The sequence below is a fragment of the Amblyraja radiata genome, chromosome 19 (assembly GCF_010909765.2).
Source record: "Amblyraja radiata isolate CabotCenter1 chromosome 19, sAmbRad1.1.pri, whole genome shotgun sequence".
Lineage (NCBI taxonomy): Eukaryota > Metazoa > Chordata > Chondrichthyes > Rajiformes > Rajidae > Amblyraja > Amblyraja radiata.
The window spans coordinates 713,126-729,183 of NC_045974.1; the positions used below are offsets into that span (position 1 = coordinate 713,126).

The window sequence follows — 16,058 nt, forward strand, 5'->3', positions numbered from 1 at the left end:
TGGGACAGTGACCGTGTGGGACAGTGACCGTGTGGGACAGTGACTGTGTGGGACAGTGACTGTGTGGGACAGTGACCGTGTGGGTGTGGGGCAGTGACCGTGTGGGGCAGTGACCGTGTGGGACAGTGACTGTGTGGGACAGTGACCGTGTGGGTGTGGGGCAGTGACCGTGTGGGACAGTGACTGTGTGGGACAGTGACCGTGTGGGTGTGGGGCAGTGACCGTGTGGGGCAGTGACCGTGTGGGACATGACCGTGTGGGACAGTGACCGTGTGGGTGTGGGGCAGTGACCGTGTGGGGCAGTGACCGTGTGGGGCAGTGACCGTGTGGGACATGACCGTGTGGGACAGTGACCGTGTGGGTGTGGGACAGTGACCGTGTGGGACAGTGACCGTGTGGGACAGTGACCGTGTGGGACCGTGACCGTGTGGGGCAGTGACCGCGTGGGACAGTGACGATGCTCGTTGCTATGTGTGCGAGATGGTGATGTTCACAGAGGTACTGCAATGATCCCCGGCTATCCCTGTGTCTGGCTTCACACTGCCATTGGTGCTGAATAATGGTTGTGTGTAAGAGTATTGTCTTTGGGACAAATACCAGTGATTATTAGTTGCTGATGTTTTAAATGAGTTCATTTATATTCACTGTCAAGATGAGTTTCCTGCTGTATCTGTGCTTGACAGTAGGACGTGTGGAGATGTACAATACTGCACAGCACATTATCCTGGGAATACCTCCTGTACTCTCCTCTCATGAAACAGGCCAAACATGAACAAACAAACTATGGTTGTCTGTGGCTAATGGGGATTTGCTCCAATTGATCCAAAGTGGCTCTTTGTAATTTCCCATCCTGCCTCTGGGGAATGACATGAGCATTACTCTGCAAAGCTTCATTTGTGCCACTTTATCACAGCAAGCAGCAGGGCGACTGTATGTGTGAGAGTGCTCCGCTTTTAACAACACTTTTCCTTGGCATTTTTAAACTTATTTTGAGTTATGCCCCTGTCCAACTTAGGAAACCTCTGGAGACTTTGCGCCCCACCCAAGGTTTCCGTGCGGTTCCCGGAGGTTTTTGTCAGTCTCCCTACCTGCTTCCACTACCTGCAACCTCCGGCAAACACCTGCAACCTCCGGGAACCGCACGGAAACCTTGGGTGGGGCGCAAAGTCTCCAGAGGTTTCCGTTCAGGTTTCCTAAGTGGGACAGGGGCATTACTCTTAGGGCTAACTGAATCAAGGGATATGGGGAGAAAGCAGGAACAGGGTACTGATCTTGGATGATCAGCCAGGATCATATTGAATGCTCGAAGGGCCGAATGGCCTACTCCTGCACCTATTGTCTATGTTTCTATTTCAACACTGAGGCTCCATGTTGAAATGTTAGATTAGTTTTGTACAATTGGTAAATTCTCTTTTCAAATTATTTTCTGGAAATTCATCCTCAATTGTATTTATTTCTATATAACAAATTGAGAAAAGTGCCACCTGTGGTGGATAGAACACAGAAGGTAGAACAGTACAGCATAAGAACAGACCCACAATGTACATGCAGATCATAATGCCTGCACATGATCCAGGTCCCTCCATTCCTTACATATCCACGTGCCTGAGTAAAAGCCTCTTCAACACCCCTGTTGTTTCACACCCTCTGTGTAAAAATAAAACATGCCCCACACATCTCTTGTGCCCCTCTCACCCTTAAAGTAGTGCCCTCTAGCCTTTGGCAACCTGGGGAGAAGGTTCTGACTGTCTACCGTATCTATGCCTCTCATCATTGTATAGACTTCTACCTGGTCTCCCCGCTGCCATGTGTGCCAATGGTGCAGCTCGTTGCTGTGTGTGCTGACCAACATAGTCTTGTGCTGGTTCTCGTGATCTTGCTGAGGACTCTGGCCGTACTAATTGGTGGCCCTGCACCAATAGCCTGCTCTACTACTTGGCAATCACTTGACAATCTTGTAGTGTGCAGAATGCTAGAATGTTCATATCAAATCCAGCAAGGAGCTGTAATATTTATCACCAGTCGCTGCCTGCAATAGGTCTTTACTCCATCCTAGTTTTTCCATCAGTATTTCACTAAGAACTGAAGCAGATCCAACCATCTGCCAATGGTTGGATCTGTATCCACCTATCACTTGCCAGACTTGTCCCGCCCCCATCTCTCTTCCAGCTCCACACCCCCCCCCCCCCCCCCAACAATCAGTCTGAGGAAGGGTCCTGACCCAAAGCATCACGTATCCATGTTCTCCACAGATGCTGCCTGACCCGGTGAGTTACTCCAGTTCCTTGTGTCAATATATGGAGTTTGCTTACAGAACAGACCTATTGCTGATGGTTTTCTGCTATTCTGATTTATGGGTAAAGATCATCAATTAGTAACTAATCATTAATTCTATCAAAGGATTTGGCTGAATTTGATGATGTATTACATGAAATAATTCTCTTGCATTGAGCATTGTCGGGGTGACTAAGTCAGATAGACACAGAGTGCTGGAGTAACTCAGCGGGTCAGGCAGCATCTGTGGAGAAACGGAATAGGTGGCGTTTCGGGTCGGGACCTTTCCACAGACACTTGTGTCATCACAGTAAGAGTGTTGTTGACACCATGTTCAACGATTAAAACTGGACAAATGCTCGAAACACAACCAGGTATTTTTAGGAGGCACAAGGAATTGCAGATGCTGGAATATTGAGCAAAACACAAAGTGCTGGAGGAATTTGGTGGGTCAAGCAGCATTTGTGGAGGGAATGGACAGGTGACATTTCGTTTATAGATTGTGGGCATGAGCATGAAGACGTACATCTAAATATCATGACATTTATGCCTTGAGAGACAATCTGGCAATCTACACGTCTGATGAATTGTGTCCGTTCACAATGATAGTTGTGTTCACACTAACTGTTCATTCACGAGGAGTTTGTGTTTACACTAACTGTTCATTCATGAGGAGATTGTGTTTACACTAACTGTCCGTTCACGAGTTGGTTGCACCTTTCATTAAATGCTGGAACTGTGTTGCTTTCTCTGTACGTTCCTACATACAACTAGTTTTCCAATATTGCTACCAATTTAGTGAATTAATTTGCAACCTCTTTGTATGGGCTGTTGATCTTGGTTAAAGTAGTTCATCTTTTGCTGGCGTAGTAGCATTTGGCAAGGCTGTAGATTGCCCAGCTGGCAAACAGTTGCCCACTGACCCGTGATGAGCTCTCAGCACCAGGTCTCATTACAGTTCAATGGGAGAAAGCAATGTTATTACTGTGTGCCTACCACCCAACCCTGTTCACGTATGTACAGTCAAGTATGGGCTTGCATGATTCATACACGCGTGTTCACGTATGTGCAGTAAAGTATGGACTTGCATGATTGCATGCCGTGAGCACTTCAACCATCCAGCAGGAACGATGTGAATGAAAGTCAAGCCTTGCTGACGTTAAAGTTAAAGAGACTAACGTCGCCCAGCCTCCTCCCCAGTCACTGCAGACGGGTCAAATGTTGCTTTAGACTTGATATTCATTTCCCTGACAGTAATAATGTCCAACAGCATTAAAGGGTTCCACCTTTAGGAGAAAGTGTGTAGCAGTGAAATATATACAGGAGGAGCATCAGCAACTGTGTCTTTGACTGTTACTGCAGACTCACTCACTCAAACAGAGCTCAGTCTTCAATGATTCAGTTGTGGGGAGAAAGCAGCGTTGTACCAGATTATTGACCCTTTGACATGTGAGGGCAGTGCGGGCAAGTGCTGTAAGGTGGGTTAGCCATCATCTTATTGAATGTGGGTACAGGGGTGAGGGGCAGAGTGGCCTGCTTGAGATTCTACCACAGGTACCTCTGTGTTGCTTTGTAACCAAAGTGTATTCATGTATGGTTTGTACATCACTGGATCGTCTCTGGATACCTTGACAACATGTACTCGAGAAAGGGAAATGTAAAACCATCCCTATTGTGATGGACCTGATTGATGGTATTGGTAGGTGTTGTATGTAGTGTTGTACACACTGTACATACTGCTCTGCTAAACATGTTTGTGTCAGACATTCAAACTGCCCTGTGTTTGGTGTTGAGGGTGATCACCTGCTAGACGTGCTGTACAAATGTCAAGGTGCGCGGGAAACAGAGTGCTCGTGGCTCGGTGCTACCGTGGTTTCGTCTATAGCAAGGATGAGATCAGAGGCTCTGACCTCAGCCCAACACTGTAGTAAAGGTGGCCCTTGTTGATTAGTGGGAGAACAAGGCAGAGAGCTACAGCTCCCATGTACTACGATCTTCTAGCTGAAGCCCACTCTGGTGTGGAACAGATTCTATCAAAGACACAGTTCTCTTTTGGACTTATCGTGACTATTTCAGTGCTGAATGTTGGTATTTTCCTTTGACATGATTGCAATGAAGGTAATGGAACTTTACCCCTCAAATGTTCATAATATTCTTGGTAAAGAGTGGCTTCTGGAAGAGCAGAGGTTAAGTGATGTAACACACATGTTTTAACAATAAGAATATCGGCAGAATTTAGCGTGAAGCACCAAAGTAAACAGAAATGGGCTTACCTGAATATCCTGCTGCATCAGTGTGGGTTTGCGAGGTTTCCTGTCAGCTTGTGCTCCAGGGTCTGTAGGTTTTCACAAGCATCTATTCAACTCTGATGTACAGCAACATTTGAGCTGTGTTCTCACAATCAGCATCTGTTTGCGACGGTCTGACAATGGAGTGCATGAAAATGGTGCTGATCTGCTTTATATTTGCCCTGGACTGTAGAGTCCTTGGTGGTTGCTTCACCCTCTCTCTCAGCTGTCACACTGACACCGCGCTTGCCTGCTCAGCGCTCATTAATAACTCAACACCCCGCTCGCCTTCCCCAGAGTGCAGCCAATGGCTTCCTCCAGATAAGGTGTATGGTGCAACCGCCACAGTCTGGTTGGATGATGCATGTTGTCCATCATGAGGCACAGCTGCTGACGAGCAAGTGTTTGCCGTTTGCTTTGTGTTCCTGGCTGGCATTCAACAACGACACATCCCCACAACATCACAGCTCTCAGCGTTCAGCTCCGCGCACTCACTCATTCTGATTCTAATCGCTGAGAGTAACTTGCCTCTAACTCTCACAACAAATGCTGCAGGCTCCCATTTATACAGCATTTATTTCTATGTAATTGGTCTCGCAGGAAAGCAGGGCGACCATGTGATGAGACAGTGAATGGTGAGATTCTGTGCTACCTTCAGTAAATCCACCAGAGACAGGAGTTTAACCCTGGATGCACTGAACCTCCAGTGTGTGGTGAGGCTCACACACTCATATCACTCTCACCCTGCTCCTAGATGGTTCAAAAACATCTTTATATTATTTGTGTTTGAGGCTGTTACATCTGAGATGGTGACAGCTCCAGTAACTGCACCAGTTCCAGTAACAGGGACATCTTCAGCACCATTTATATTATCACTAGACTAAGTGGGATCCGTTGGGTCCCAGCATCACATGGGAGGGCAGGTCACCAACGCAATATTCCACCTCTCCACCAATTCCAATATTGCTCGCCAGTGAGGGGGCTGTTAGTTGCGCTAGTATGGGTGTTGCGGTCTGAAGGTACAGGTTTCCAGAGGGCTAGTATAGACATTGTGGGCCGAATGGATTCCTGGGCTGGCATCCAACTGTTGCAACGATTTTAAAAGCCAAGCCAAGGCAAACAATTGGGCTGCAGCCACCTGACAACCAAAATTCATTTTGTGAACACAAACTTTTAAAAAGGTGAGGCAAACAATTGGGCAGCAGCCACGTTACAGCCGCATCGAGGGGACTCACCGTGGAGTAGAGGTTCGTTCAGTGTTATTCGCAGCTGAGAGAGCCGTGAACCTCTCGCTTCCTGGGTCTGGCAGAGACCGAGTGAGGGACTACACTTCCGGGTTTTATAGTCCCTCCCCCCTGCCACCAGCGGGGGCAGCAGAGAGAATGGCAATTAAAAAAAAAACCATTAATATCTCTCTGATTTTTCATCGAAGGGAAAAATCCTCCGGTCCCGGAAGGCGGAGGGGGGCTCCGAGTGAATTGGCCAAAAATGACGGCCGTAGGTGGCGGCATTCTCTCGGAAATCGCAGCACAGTGGGCCAAAAGCGGTCAAGATCAGACTTTTAGTAATATAGATTGGTAAAAGCCTGGCTTGGAATTGTTCAGCGATGCAGCCTCTGCCAGTGAACGCAAATGAACTCTCACCCAGAAAATGTGGGATGACAATGCTCCAGGAGTATGTGATGTGAATGGAAATAAAACTCAGGCTGGAGAGACACAAGGCGGTGCTGGTGAGAGTGGGTAGCAGTGTTCACCAGCGGCTGGAGTGTGACCTGCTGGATGGAGCCCATTGTATGTTCTTAACCTGCAAGGTCTTTGTTCCAGAGGGCTGGGGCCGAGGGGGGGCGAGGGGGCGAGGGGGGGGGGGGGGCTCAGCAGAGCCTGCGCTTGTGCTTTTTCCAGAGGGGGGGAGGGGGGAACTGAGCAGACCCTGTGATCCAACCTGGGGGAGCACTGTTTAAATCCACATTTTAATGCAATGGTGTTTAATGCAAATGTCACCTATCCACGTTCTCCACAGATGCTGCCTGACCCGCTGAGTTAGTCCCTTCACCTCACCTGTATGTCTTGTTCTAGCCAGTTGCCAGTGAACGTTGTGAGTTATTTGGTTGAAGTGTATCTCAGCGTTCTGCAGTTTAACCACAGTCAATGTTAATACTGTTGTCAATGATTACATCAGACTACTGCGTGTCACATTGTTGTCAACACAACAAGATGTTTTATAAAATGATGATGGCACAGATAGAGTCTACAGGCAGAATCTTTCTCCCAGGTGATGATGTCAAAGACTCAAGGGCGTAGTTTTAAGACGGGGAGGGAAAGTTTAAAGGTGATGTGCGGGGGGGCGTTTGTTTTACACAGAGGGTGGTGGGTGCTTGGAACACGCTGCCAGGGGTGGTTGTGGAGGCAGATACCATAGTGGCGTTTCAGAGACGTAGATGTGTGGGGAATGGAGGGAGATGGATCACATGCAGGCAGAGGAGATGAGTTTAAGTTGGCATTGTGTTCAGCACAGCCACACCACAGCTGCCAATATATCAGTATTAGCAACAAATAGTTATGGCTGGTCTCGGTCAGGAGATGAATTGTATTTGCCGCAGTGGCCTCTGTCAATGTTAAATCTTTACAATATATGGTCGAGTCTCTTCCCCTAAGGTTCGAGCAGCAATGTTAGGATCAATGACCTCTTCACAAAGATGAGTTATCCTACAAGAGCCAGAACAACAAACAGAATATGGCAGTCATTATTTGGAGACTGATTCAGCTGGAAAAGCTTATATTTCACGTCAGCACTGTACAGAGAGGAAGGTTTACTGGTCAATATGGCCATCCGGAGTTATACCTCGTGTATATTTGGTGAAGTGATTAATAGATGACTTAGTTTAGTTTAGAGATACTGCACGGTATGTGCCAAGTCCACACCGCACACTGACACTATCCTATACACACACTAGGGACAATTTACATTTACACCAAGCCAATTAACCTACATACCTGCACATCTTTAGAGTGTGGGAGGAAACCGGAGGTTGCAACTCCAGCCAGTTGGACTGCACAGGCTATGTGAACACAACTGGGTAGACCATCAGGTCCAGGAGCTTTCCAAGGGTTCACCCCTCTGAAGGATCTTCTGACATCGGCCTCTGTAACTGTGACTGTAATACCATCAGGGCGAATAGGGGCTCGGGAAGGCACATCAGTGTTCTCCCTATCAAAGCGTGCATGGAACACATTGAGCTCATCAGGGAATGATGCTTCGCTGTCACTTGAGCTGCCTCTTGATTTCGCCTTGTAGGAGATGATGGCATTCCACCCCTGCCACAGTTGCCGACATCAGTCTCATCCTTGAGCAGAAGTCCCTTCTGGCCTTTTTGATGGCCTTACCAAGGACGTATCTGGACTTCTTATAGACCTCTGCATCGCCAGACCTGAATGCCCAGGATCTGGTCTTCAGAAGAATGCGGATCTCATGGCTCATCCAAGGCTTCTCTATACGGTTGCTGCACGTTGCAGCGATGTCCAGGGATGTGCAAACAATAGACAATAGACAATAGATGCAGGAGTAGGCCATTCGGCCCTTCGAACCAGCACCGCCATTCAATGTGATCATGGGTGATCATCCCCAATCAGTACCCCGTTCCTGCCTTCTCCCCATATCCCCTGACTCCACTATCTTTAAGAGCCCTATCTAGCTCTCTCTTGAAAGTATCCAAAGAACCGGCCTCCACCGCCCTCTGAGGCAGAGAATTTCACAGACTCACAACTCTCTGTGTGAAAAAGTGTTTCATCGTCTCCGTTCTAAATGGCTTACCCCTTATTCTTAAACTGTGGCCCCTGGTTCTGGACTCCCCAAACATTGGGTAACATGTTTCCTGCCTCTAGCGTGTCCAAACCCTTAATAATCTTATATGTTTCAATAAGATACCCTCTCATCCTTCTAAACTCCAGAGTGTGCAAGCCCAGCCGCTCCATTCTTTCAGCATATGACAGTCCCGCCATGCAGGGATGTACAGGGATGTGCAGGGATGTACAGGGATGTACAGGGATGTACAGGGATGTACAGGGATGTACAGGGATGTGCAGGGATGTACAGGGATGTACAGGGATGTACAGGGATGTACAGGGATGTGCAGGGATGTGCAGGTGGACATTGAACTGACATCTGAGCTGCTGCAAAGGTCAGTGGCTCTCACACAAAGACAACATATTGTCGTTCGGTACAGCCACCTAACGGCTGGGTGCAGTGAGAGGCGGAGTGTAGCGGTACAGCGAGCCGGAGGCCATATCTGCCCTGGTTGTTCCTGTGTTGCAGTGTGGAACAACGATCTGTGCCATGCCTGTCTGTCTGTCTGTCTGTCTGTCTGTGCTGCAAGAAGGACATGCTCCATAAATCAGCTGTAAGCAAAACTCTGCAAAGACAAGAAGAATGAAGTGTATTTATAGAGCACCTTTAAACATGGAAATCAGACTTGGACGATATCAATCAATGCTTAGTTACAGCAGGGTTCTAAAGGAAGAAGCAAAGAGAAGCTGCAAGACCTGGAGGTGGGGGGGGGGGGGGGGGGGGGGGGGGTGGAGGATGGGGGTGGAGTGCTTGGTGGTCAATGCAGCTCAACGAAGCAAGACAGAGTAACTCAGCAGGTCAGGCAGCATCTGTGGAGAACATGGATAGGTGACGTTTCACAGAGTGCTGGAGTAACTCAGCGGGTCAGGCAGCATCTGTGGAGAACATGGATAGGTGACGTTTTGGATCGGGACCTTCTTCACACACTGGGAGTTCCTGTACCACAGTGAGGGGTTACTATCTGTGTGATTTTCATCTGTGCCGCGATAAGGACATGGTTCAGAAAGATCCCAATCCAAAAGGATTTGGCTCCTTTTGGATCACTGTGATTTGGCTCAGCCGAAAGTGACAAGCTTCTTATTTTTTAATGTACTGTAGGTTGGAGTAGGATTATTAGCCATTTTTGGCAAGTGAGTGGGTCGAGTGTCTGAAACCAGTGCCCACTCTCTACGGGAAGATGCACTCTCTCATATTAACCAATTATCTGAGTCCATGGACCTTCTTGTAGTCGGGTCTCCAAGACTTGTGTCCATTGTTGAGGGTAAAGATCATGAGCTTCCACTAGCTTGTGAGTGTGTGACTGGATGGACTTCCTTCAACAAGGTTGCCATTTCGGTTTCAACACATTCTCTCTCATATGCTGTCCATTTCAGTTCAGTTTAGTTTATTGTCACGTGTACTGAGGTAGAGTGAAAAGCTTTGGTTGCATGCTAACCAGTCAGCGGAAAGACAATCGAGCTATTCACAGTGTACAGATACATGATAAGGGAATAACATTTAGTGCAAGGTAAAGTCCGATCAAAGATAGTCCGAGGATCACACATGTAGTAGTTCAGCACTGCTCGCTGGTTGTGGTAGAATGATTCAGTCTCCTGATAATAGCTGGGAAGAAACTGTCCCTGAATCTGGAGGTGTGTGTTTTGACACTTTTACCCGGCGATAGAGGGGAGAAGAGGGAGTGGCCAGGGTGAGACTGGTCCTTGATTATGTCGAGGCTGCGCGAAGTGTAAATTGCCACTGTTTCTTTGGTGAGACTCACTTCCTACATGCCTGAGTCAGTTCTATCCACAAGGCACCACTGCCATGGCCAGCCTTGGAGATGCAGCTACAACTCCTCTTATTGACTACATGTGATATTGGCATTGCCTCATCTGCAATCTATACCAATCTCTAGCTACTGTTTAATGGGACATCACAATCGCTGAGGGGATTCCAGCGTAGAATCTTAATCCACAATGTGTCTTCTATGTAGCCCTGATACTATAGACCAGCGTGGGAAACCTGCCGCCTTCCAGGCCATTAAGTGCGGCTTTTTGAATTAATCCAAATTTTGTAGAACAAATCCTTTTATTTTTATTAATATGTTTTGTTCATCTTTTATTATTTTAATTTTAATCTTAAAACGAACGTATTTAAAATACCAAAGAGTAAAAGAAGATTCAACAAAATAATCCTCCCCGACTAACGGCCACAATTAAAACATTAGTAAAAGCCCTGTCCAAGAGTTCTCCCGGGTTTGCCCTGATTCGAACTCGGAGATTTACGGTAATGGCCACTCGTCGATACTCGGGGCTCTCGTGGACATTTTTCATCATGTTGAAAAATCTTCACGAGTCTTCCCGTCCTTACCTGCCATTAGCGAGTCTTCCCGAGTACCTGCCGTTAGCGCTAAGAGACGTCCTCGAGCTCCGACGTACCCGCTACGTTCATTCTCCGTGCTTACCACGAGTTTGATTTTTTTAAAACTCGGGATAGCTCTTGGAATGAACTCGCACCGTGGGACAGGGCTATAAGTCATGAGAGCTATTGTAACACCTGTTATGCTCATGATTAGTTCTAATGCGACTCTAGAATGTACGTTAACCTCCTCTGCCTGTCTGACTGGCGCCACCACCACCACCACCTGAGGCTGGTTGACGAGAGGGAAAATGTCGGGGAGAATCCGCTGGCCGTCCACTCTTCAGTATTATCAACTGTTGATAGCGGTGCATGCGGTTTTCTGTTTGAAGTTGAATTTGAGAATAGTTAAAACAATGTATTTGTTAGACTATTTTTTTAATTCTGTCGGATTAACAGCCCATCATGTCAAAGAAAACCAAGAGAACGCTGAGGGAAGAAAAAAGAGTTTTTAATGAGGATTGGGAACTGCAATATTATCTTGTTTGTGCTAAAGATAAGATGATGTGCTTGCTTTGTGATACTGCAATATTCAATGCTCATCAGCATTACGCCACTCATAAGGACCACAAATATTTCAAATTAGAGTGAGGCGCGAAAGGTTGCATTGCAGAAATGAAAAGATGAAAAGCAAAGGCAGTTATGTCAAGCAGCAGTAAGAGCTGGAAATAATGCTACTGAAGGGACATAAATATACTCGGGGAAAAGGGAAGCCATTTAGTGATGTAGAAATCCTGAAGTTAGTACATAGTAGTTAGATTTTTACAAAATAATGTACATTTTGAAGTATATCTAATTGAAGTTTCTTGGATGCGGCCTTATTAGATGACAGCTAACTTCATGTGGCGTTCCAACATGTAAAGGTTCCCCACCCCTGCTACAGACATCCGGACAGACAGACGTTTGTATCTGAATGAGCCAAAGAGTTCCAGCAAGAATACAAATGCAGACTGCTAATGAATGAGCCACGATACTGTTCTAATGACACAGGGGTTCATTGGCAGCAAAGGAGGATTTAAAAATAACAGCTAAAGGTTCCTTGAGCTACTAATAGGGTGATTATTACACACCAGGGCCTTGGATTACTCAATTGGCACCTTTAGTAAACGTCTCATCCAGTCATCAAGGACATAAGAAGGGATCTAACATCCGTGGCCTGTGTGTAGATGCCAGCTGCTTGACCTTCGTTCCCATTCTCTTTCATGCAAGTCTGGCAGTAACATGGACTCACTGCTCTCTGTCATTCATTCTCCCAACATCTCCAAAGTAGAATCAAGGAACTGCAGATGTTGGTTTACAAAAGAGCACACAGAGTGCTGGAGTAACTCAGCGGGTCAGGCAGCATCTGTGGAGAACATGGATAGGTGACGTTTCACAGAGTGCTGGAGTAACTCAGCGGGTCAGGCAGCATCTGTGGAGAACATGGATAGGTGACGTTTCGAGTCGTGACCCTTCATCAGATTGATAAAAATTAAAGTTTTGGTACACACTTGTAATACGTTTGAGAGTCAAAAGTCAAGTGTTTATTTGTCATAGGCACTCTGTGAAACGTCACCTATCCATGTTCTCCACAGATGCTGCCTGACCCGCTGAGTTACTCCAGCACTCTGTGAAACGTCACCTATCCATGTTCTCCACAGATGCTGCCTGACCCGCTGAGTTACTCCAGCACTCTGTGAAACGTCACCTATCCATGTTCTCCACAGATGCTGCCTGACCCGCTGAGTTACTCCAGCACTCTGTGTGTGTCAAATGTGTACTTGCTGTAGCTTTGCATTAGATGCAACTATAACATAATAAATTGAGTTATTCAGTAAACTAGACCATGGTGTGCAAAAACCACAACATGTTAGCACCACCGTGGAGCAAAGTCTGTCGTGGTTCAGTCGGGTTGGTGTGGTCAGGGCGGGGTCGTGGTTCAGTCGGGTTGGTGTGGTCAGGGCGGGGACGGACTGGGCAGTCGGGTTCTGGTGTTGCCCGTCTGTGCTTTGCGGAAGTCGAGGATGCAGGTGAGAATGGAAGAGCAGAGATGCAGTCCCTTCAGCTTGATGATGGGTTGGAGGGGATGATGGTGTACAACACAGAGCTGTAGGTGATGAACAACTGCCTGACGTACGTGATCCTGTTGTCCAAGTGATTCACAACCGATGTCTCTCAGTGTGAGTGATAGCTGCCAGTCACCATGAGTATTTCTGATCTCAACCTTCCCCGCGGGTGCTGATCGGTGATGCTGTCGAGTGTGGGTGACCAGAGGTAGCAGGAGGCTGTCGAGTGTGGAGACAAAACGCAGAATGTATTAAACATAAAGTGCATGAACCAGTAGTTTTTTAATAACATGGACATTTCTGCAGTAATGCCGGTGAGTATTGGCACTTGAGCCTCTTTGAAGCTAAATCTGAGAGTAACGTTCATCTTGTGTAATGTGCAGAAGTCCAAGTGCCGCTGAGACCCTCTGCCTGACACCAGGCTGCGCTGTTATAGTTCCCAACTATGGGTTGTAGCGAGATCACAGCTTGCTGCCCGGCTCAGAGTATTCTGACAATTCAGCAGTGGGACATTTAGGATGGGATGGATCTTAATGTGATCGTAATTACAATTCATCTCCTTTGGGCCTGAAGAATTGATTTTACATGCACAGTGTCTTTCCCGTAGAAGAAAATGAAAGTTGCAAGTCTATTAAAAAAATTAATCTCTTCTGACTTCCTTTATCTTTCTATCTTAATCTGTTGGTATTTGCCAATCGTCATTTTATGTTGAGGATTTAAATGTAATTTAAATGTCATGCTCTTTGTTTCCTTGTGTTGATCCGCTGACTCTGGACAGGTCTATCCGGTTATAGTGGAACGTATATGCTCTTGGACATCAAGCTTGCTACATGGACCAAATATCTGGATTCTTTCAAAGTATCATTGAATAATGATCAACAATCTCCTCATCTTGTTTGTAGTGCGCTATTGATAAATGATCAGATAGTATGATCTTATCCACCACTCGTTTGAAATGGTCAGCATTGAGTTCATTGTAGTTACACAAATCCAAATATCTCCTTAATGCCTTCACTGGAGATACTCAGTGGATCAGACAGCATCCATGGAGGGAGGTGGGTTGAAGATGAGTTCCAACATGAAACATTGTCTGTCCATTCCCTCCACAGAGTTCCTCCAGCACTTTGTGTTTTGCTCAAGATTCCAGCACCTGCACTCCTCAATACCTTCCCCTTCATTACTTGTCTACCGTTTATGTATGTCCAGACCCATCAACAAAATCAACATCATTAGGGCTGGACTATAAATGCTGGCCTTGTCAGAGGTGGCTGTGGAATGAATTTTAAAATGTCTATGATTCTGTTGTCTTACCTTTCTGTTTAAGGCATATCATCTCACAAATTATTCATAATCACAGGTCTGTTAGAAGGCTCAACAGCGACTTTACCAGAATATTTGATGCATGGTTTAGGAAAAAAACTCAGACAGAGATGAGTAAAGCACATCTTGAATGAACTGTTTTCTGTAGCTAAAGCACAGTGAATCCTGATAAATATGTTCAATCTAAAGATGTGCGTGTTTTCTTTTTATTATTTTATTCACAGGATTGCAGGTTCTTCAAACATTTTCAATGTCCAGGCAAAACTGTCCATATAAACCTCGTCTTCAACTTGTCAACTTGAAGACCTGTCATTTTGTACATCAATTAATTTAGTGTTTACATAACTCTGGGATTGTTTTGCTTTCAACGTGATACAGTCGTGAGCATGAGAAAGCTGCTTTGTGCTGGGGAAATGATGTAGTTGTGGCTGTCAGGAGCTGTGCCGTGTGTGTGACTGAGCTCCCAACATGACAGCAGTGAACTCACCTACAATTATATCGTGCAAAGAGTTCTGGACATTTATTTGACGCATTCAAACCAATGAGCAGTACAACAGGTAGTGTGCTGTTTCACCGAGATGATTTACATGTGTTTACTGGTATCAATTAACCAGTACCTTGCTTGCATAACCTCGTAAGAACTTCAGATAGTAGCAAGATATCAAGATCAATCTGTTCAAAGATGGATCGTAAGATCATTCATCATTTCATTTTCTGTTACATATATTTTGTGAGACGCACATGGTCTCCGGTTTAATGCTTGTCTGGCTGTTGACTCTTTGGCAGTTCTGCAGCCCCTCCCCATGTCCTGTCTGTGTGTCACTCACTGTGCCCCTCACATGTCCGTGTGCACCTCGCGTGTCCGTGTGCCCCTCACGTGTCTGTGTGCCTGTGTCCGTGTGCCCCTCACGTGTCCATGTGTCCCTCGCGTGTCCGTGTGCCCCTCACGTGTCCATGTGTCCCTCGCGTGTCCGTGTGTCCCTTACGTGTCCGCGTGTCCCTCACGTGTCCGTGTGTCCCTCACGTGTCCGTGTGCCCCTCACATGTCCATGTGCCTGTGTGCCCCATCACATGTTTGTGTGTCCCTCACATGTCCGTGTGTCCCTCACGTGTCCGTGTGCCCCTCACATGTCCATGTGCCTGTGTGCCCCATCACATGTCCGTGTGCTCCTCACATGTCCGTGTGCTCCTCACGTGTCCTTGTACCCTTCATCTTGCCCTCATGTGCTTTGAACTCACCAGTCATGCCTTTAGTTGCCACTTGAATATGTTGTTTCAAATGGCCCGTGTTGACCAAGCCTGTGGCCAGGTGCCACACACACGCCTCTAACACGCTGTGATGCCGGGTGCCACACACACGCCTCTAACACGCTGTGATGCCAGGTGCCACACACACGCCTCTGACACACTGTGATGCCATCACTTGTTTGTTACCAGGGGGATATTTTGCTATGTTAAAGACACTATATAAATACCCACGTTACATAAGGGACATGGTAAAGAATGTTGGGCATAGATCTCCCACAAATGAATTCATTAGATGATAGAACAGTTCTAGAGGTTTATACATGCCTTGTTTCCCATGTTGCCTTGCTTCAACTTTGTTGCCATTTTCCTGTTGGGATTTTATCATAAACTGTCATTTTGCACTATTTTTCTGAGAATTTAACAGATAATCCTATCTTGTAACAGTCTGCAACGCTAAACGACACCTTTCTATTTTACATCATTTCTCCTCAAAGCGGCAGTGCATCTGACATGGTGTGACAATAAGAATAGCAAGTGCAACGTGGAGTTGTTTGCTAATGTGTCAATGTGCCTGTGTGCCCCTCCTCCCGAGTCTGGCAATATATGTACCTCGTGCCCCATAGAAGCACGTGAGGCTAACCAG

The 16,058-nt window shown here is 46.6% G+C and overlaps 2 protein-coding genes across 3 annotated transcripts in view; one reads left to right on the plus strand and one right to left on the minus strand.

Annotated features, from left to right (window-relative positions):
- The window catches only part of lrrn3 (leucine rich repeat neuronal 3), a 30,906-nt gene extending 26,099 nt beyond the window's left edge, over window positions 1–4,807 (minus strand). Inside the window, exon 1 of the mRNA XM_033037394.1 lies at window positions 4,548–4,807. The gene's annotated coding sequence lies outside the window, so the exon portion shown is untranslated. The remainder of the gene's footprint in view (window positions 1–4,547) is intronic.
- Window positions 1–16,058, plus strand: part of immp2l (inner mitochondrial membrane peptidase subunit 2) — a 240,086-nt gene that overhangs the window by 139,478 nt on the left and 84,550 nt on the right. The gene's annotated exons all lie outside the window — the stretch shown is intronic.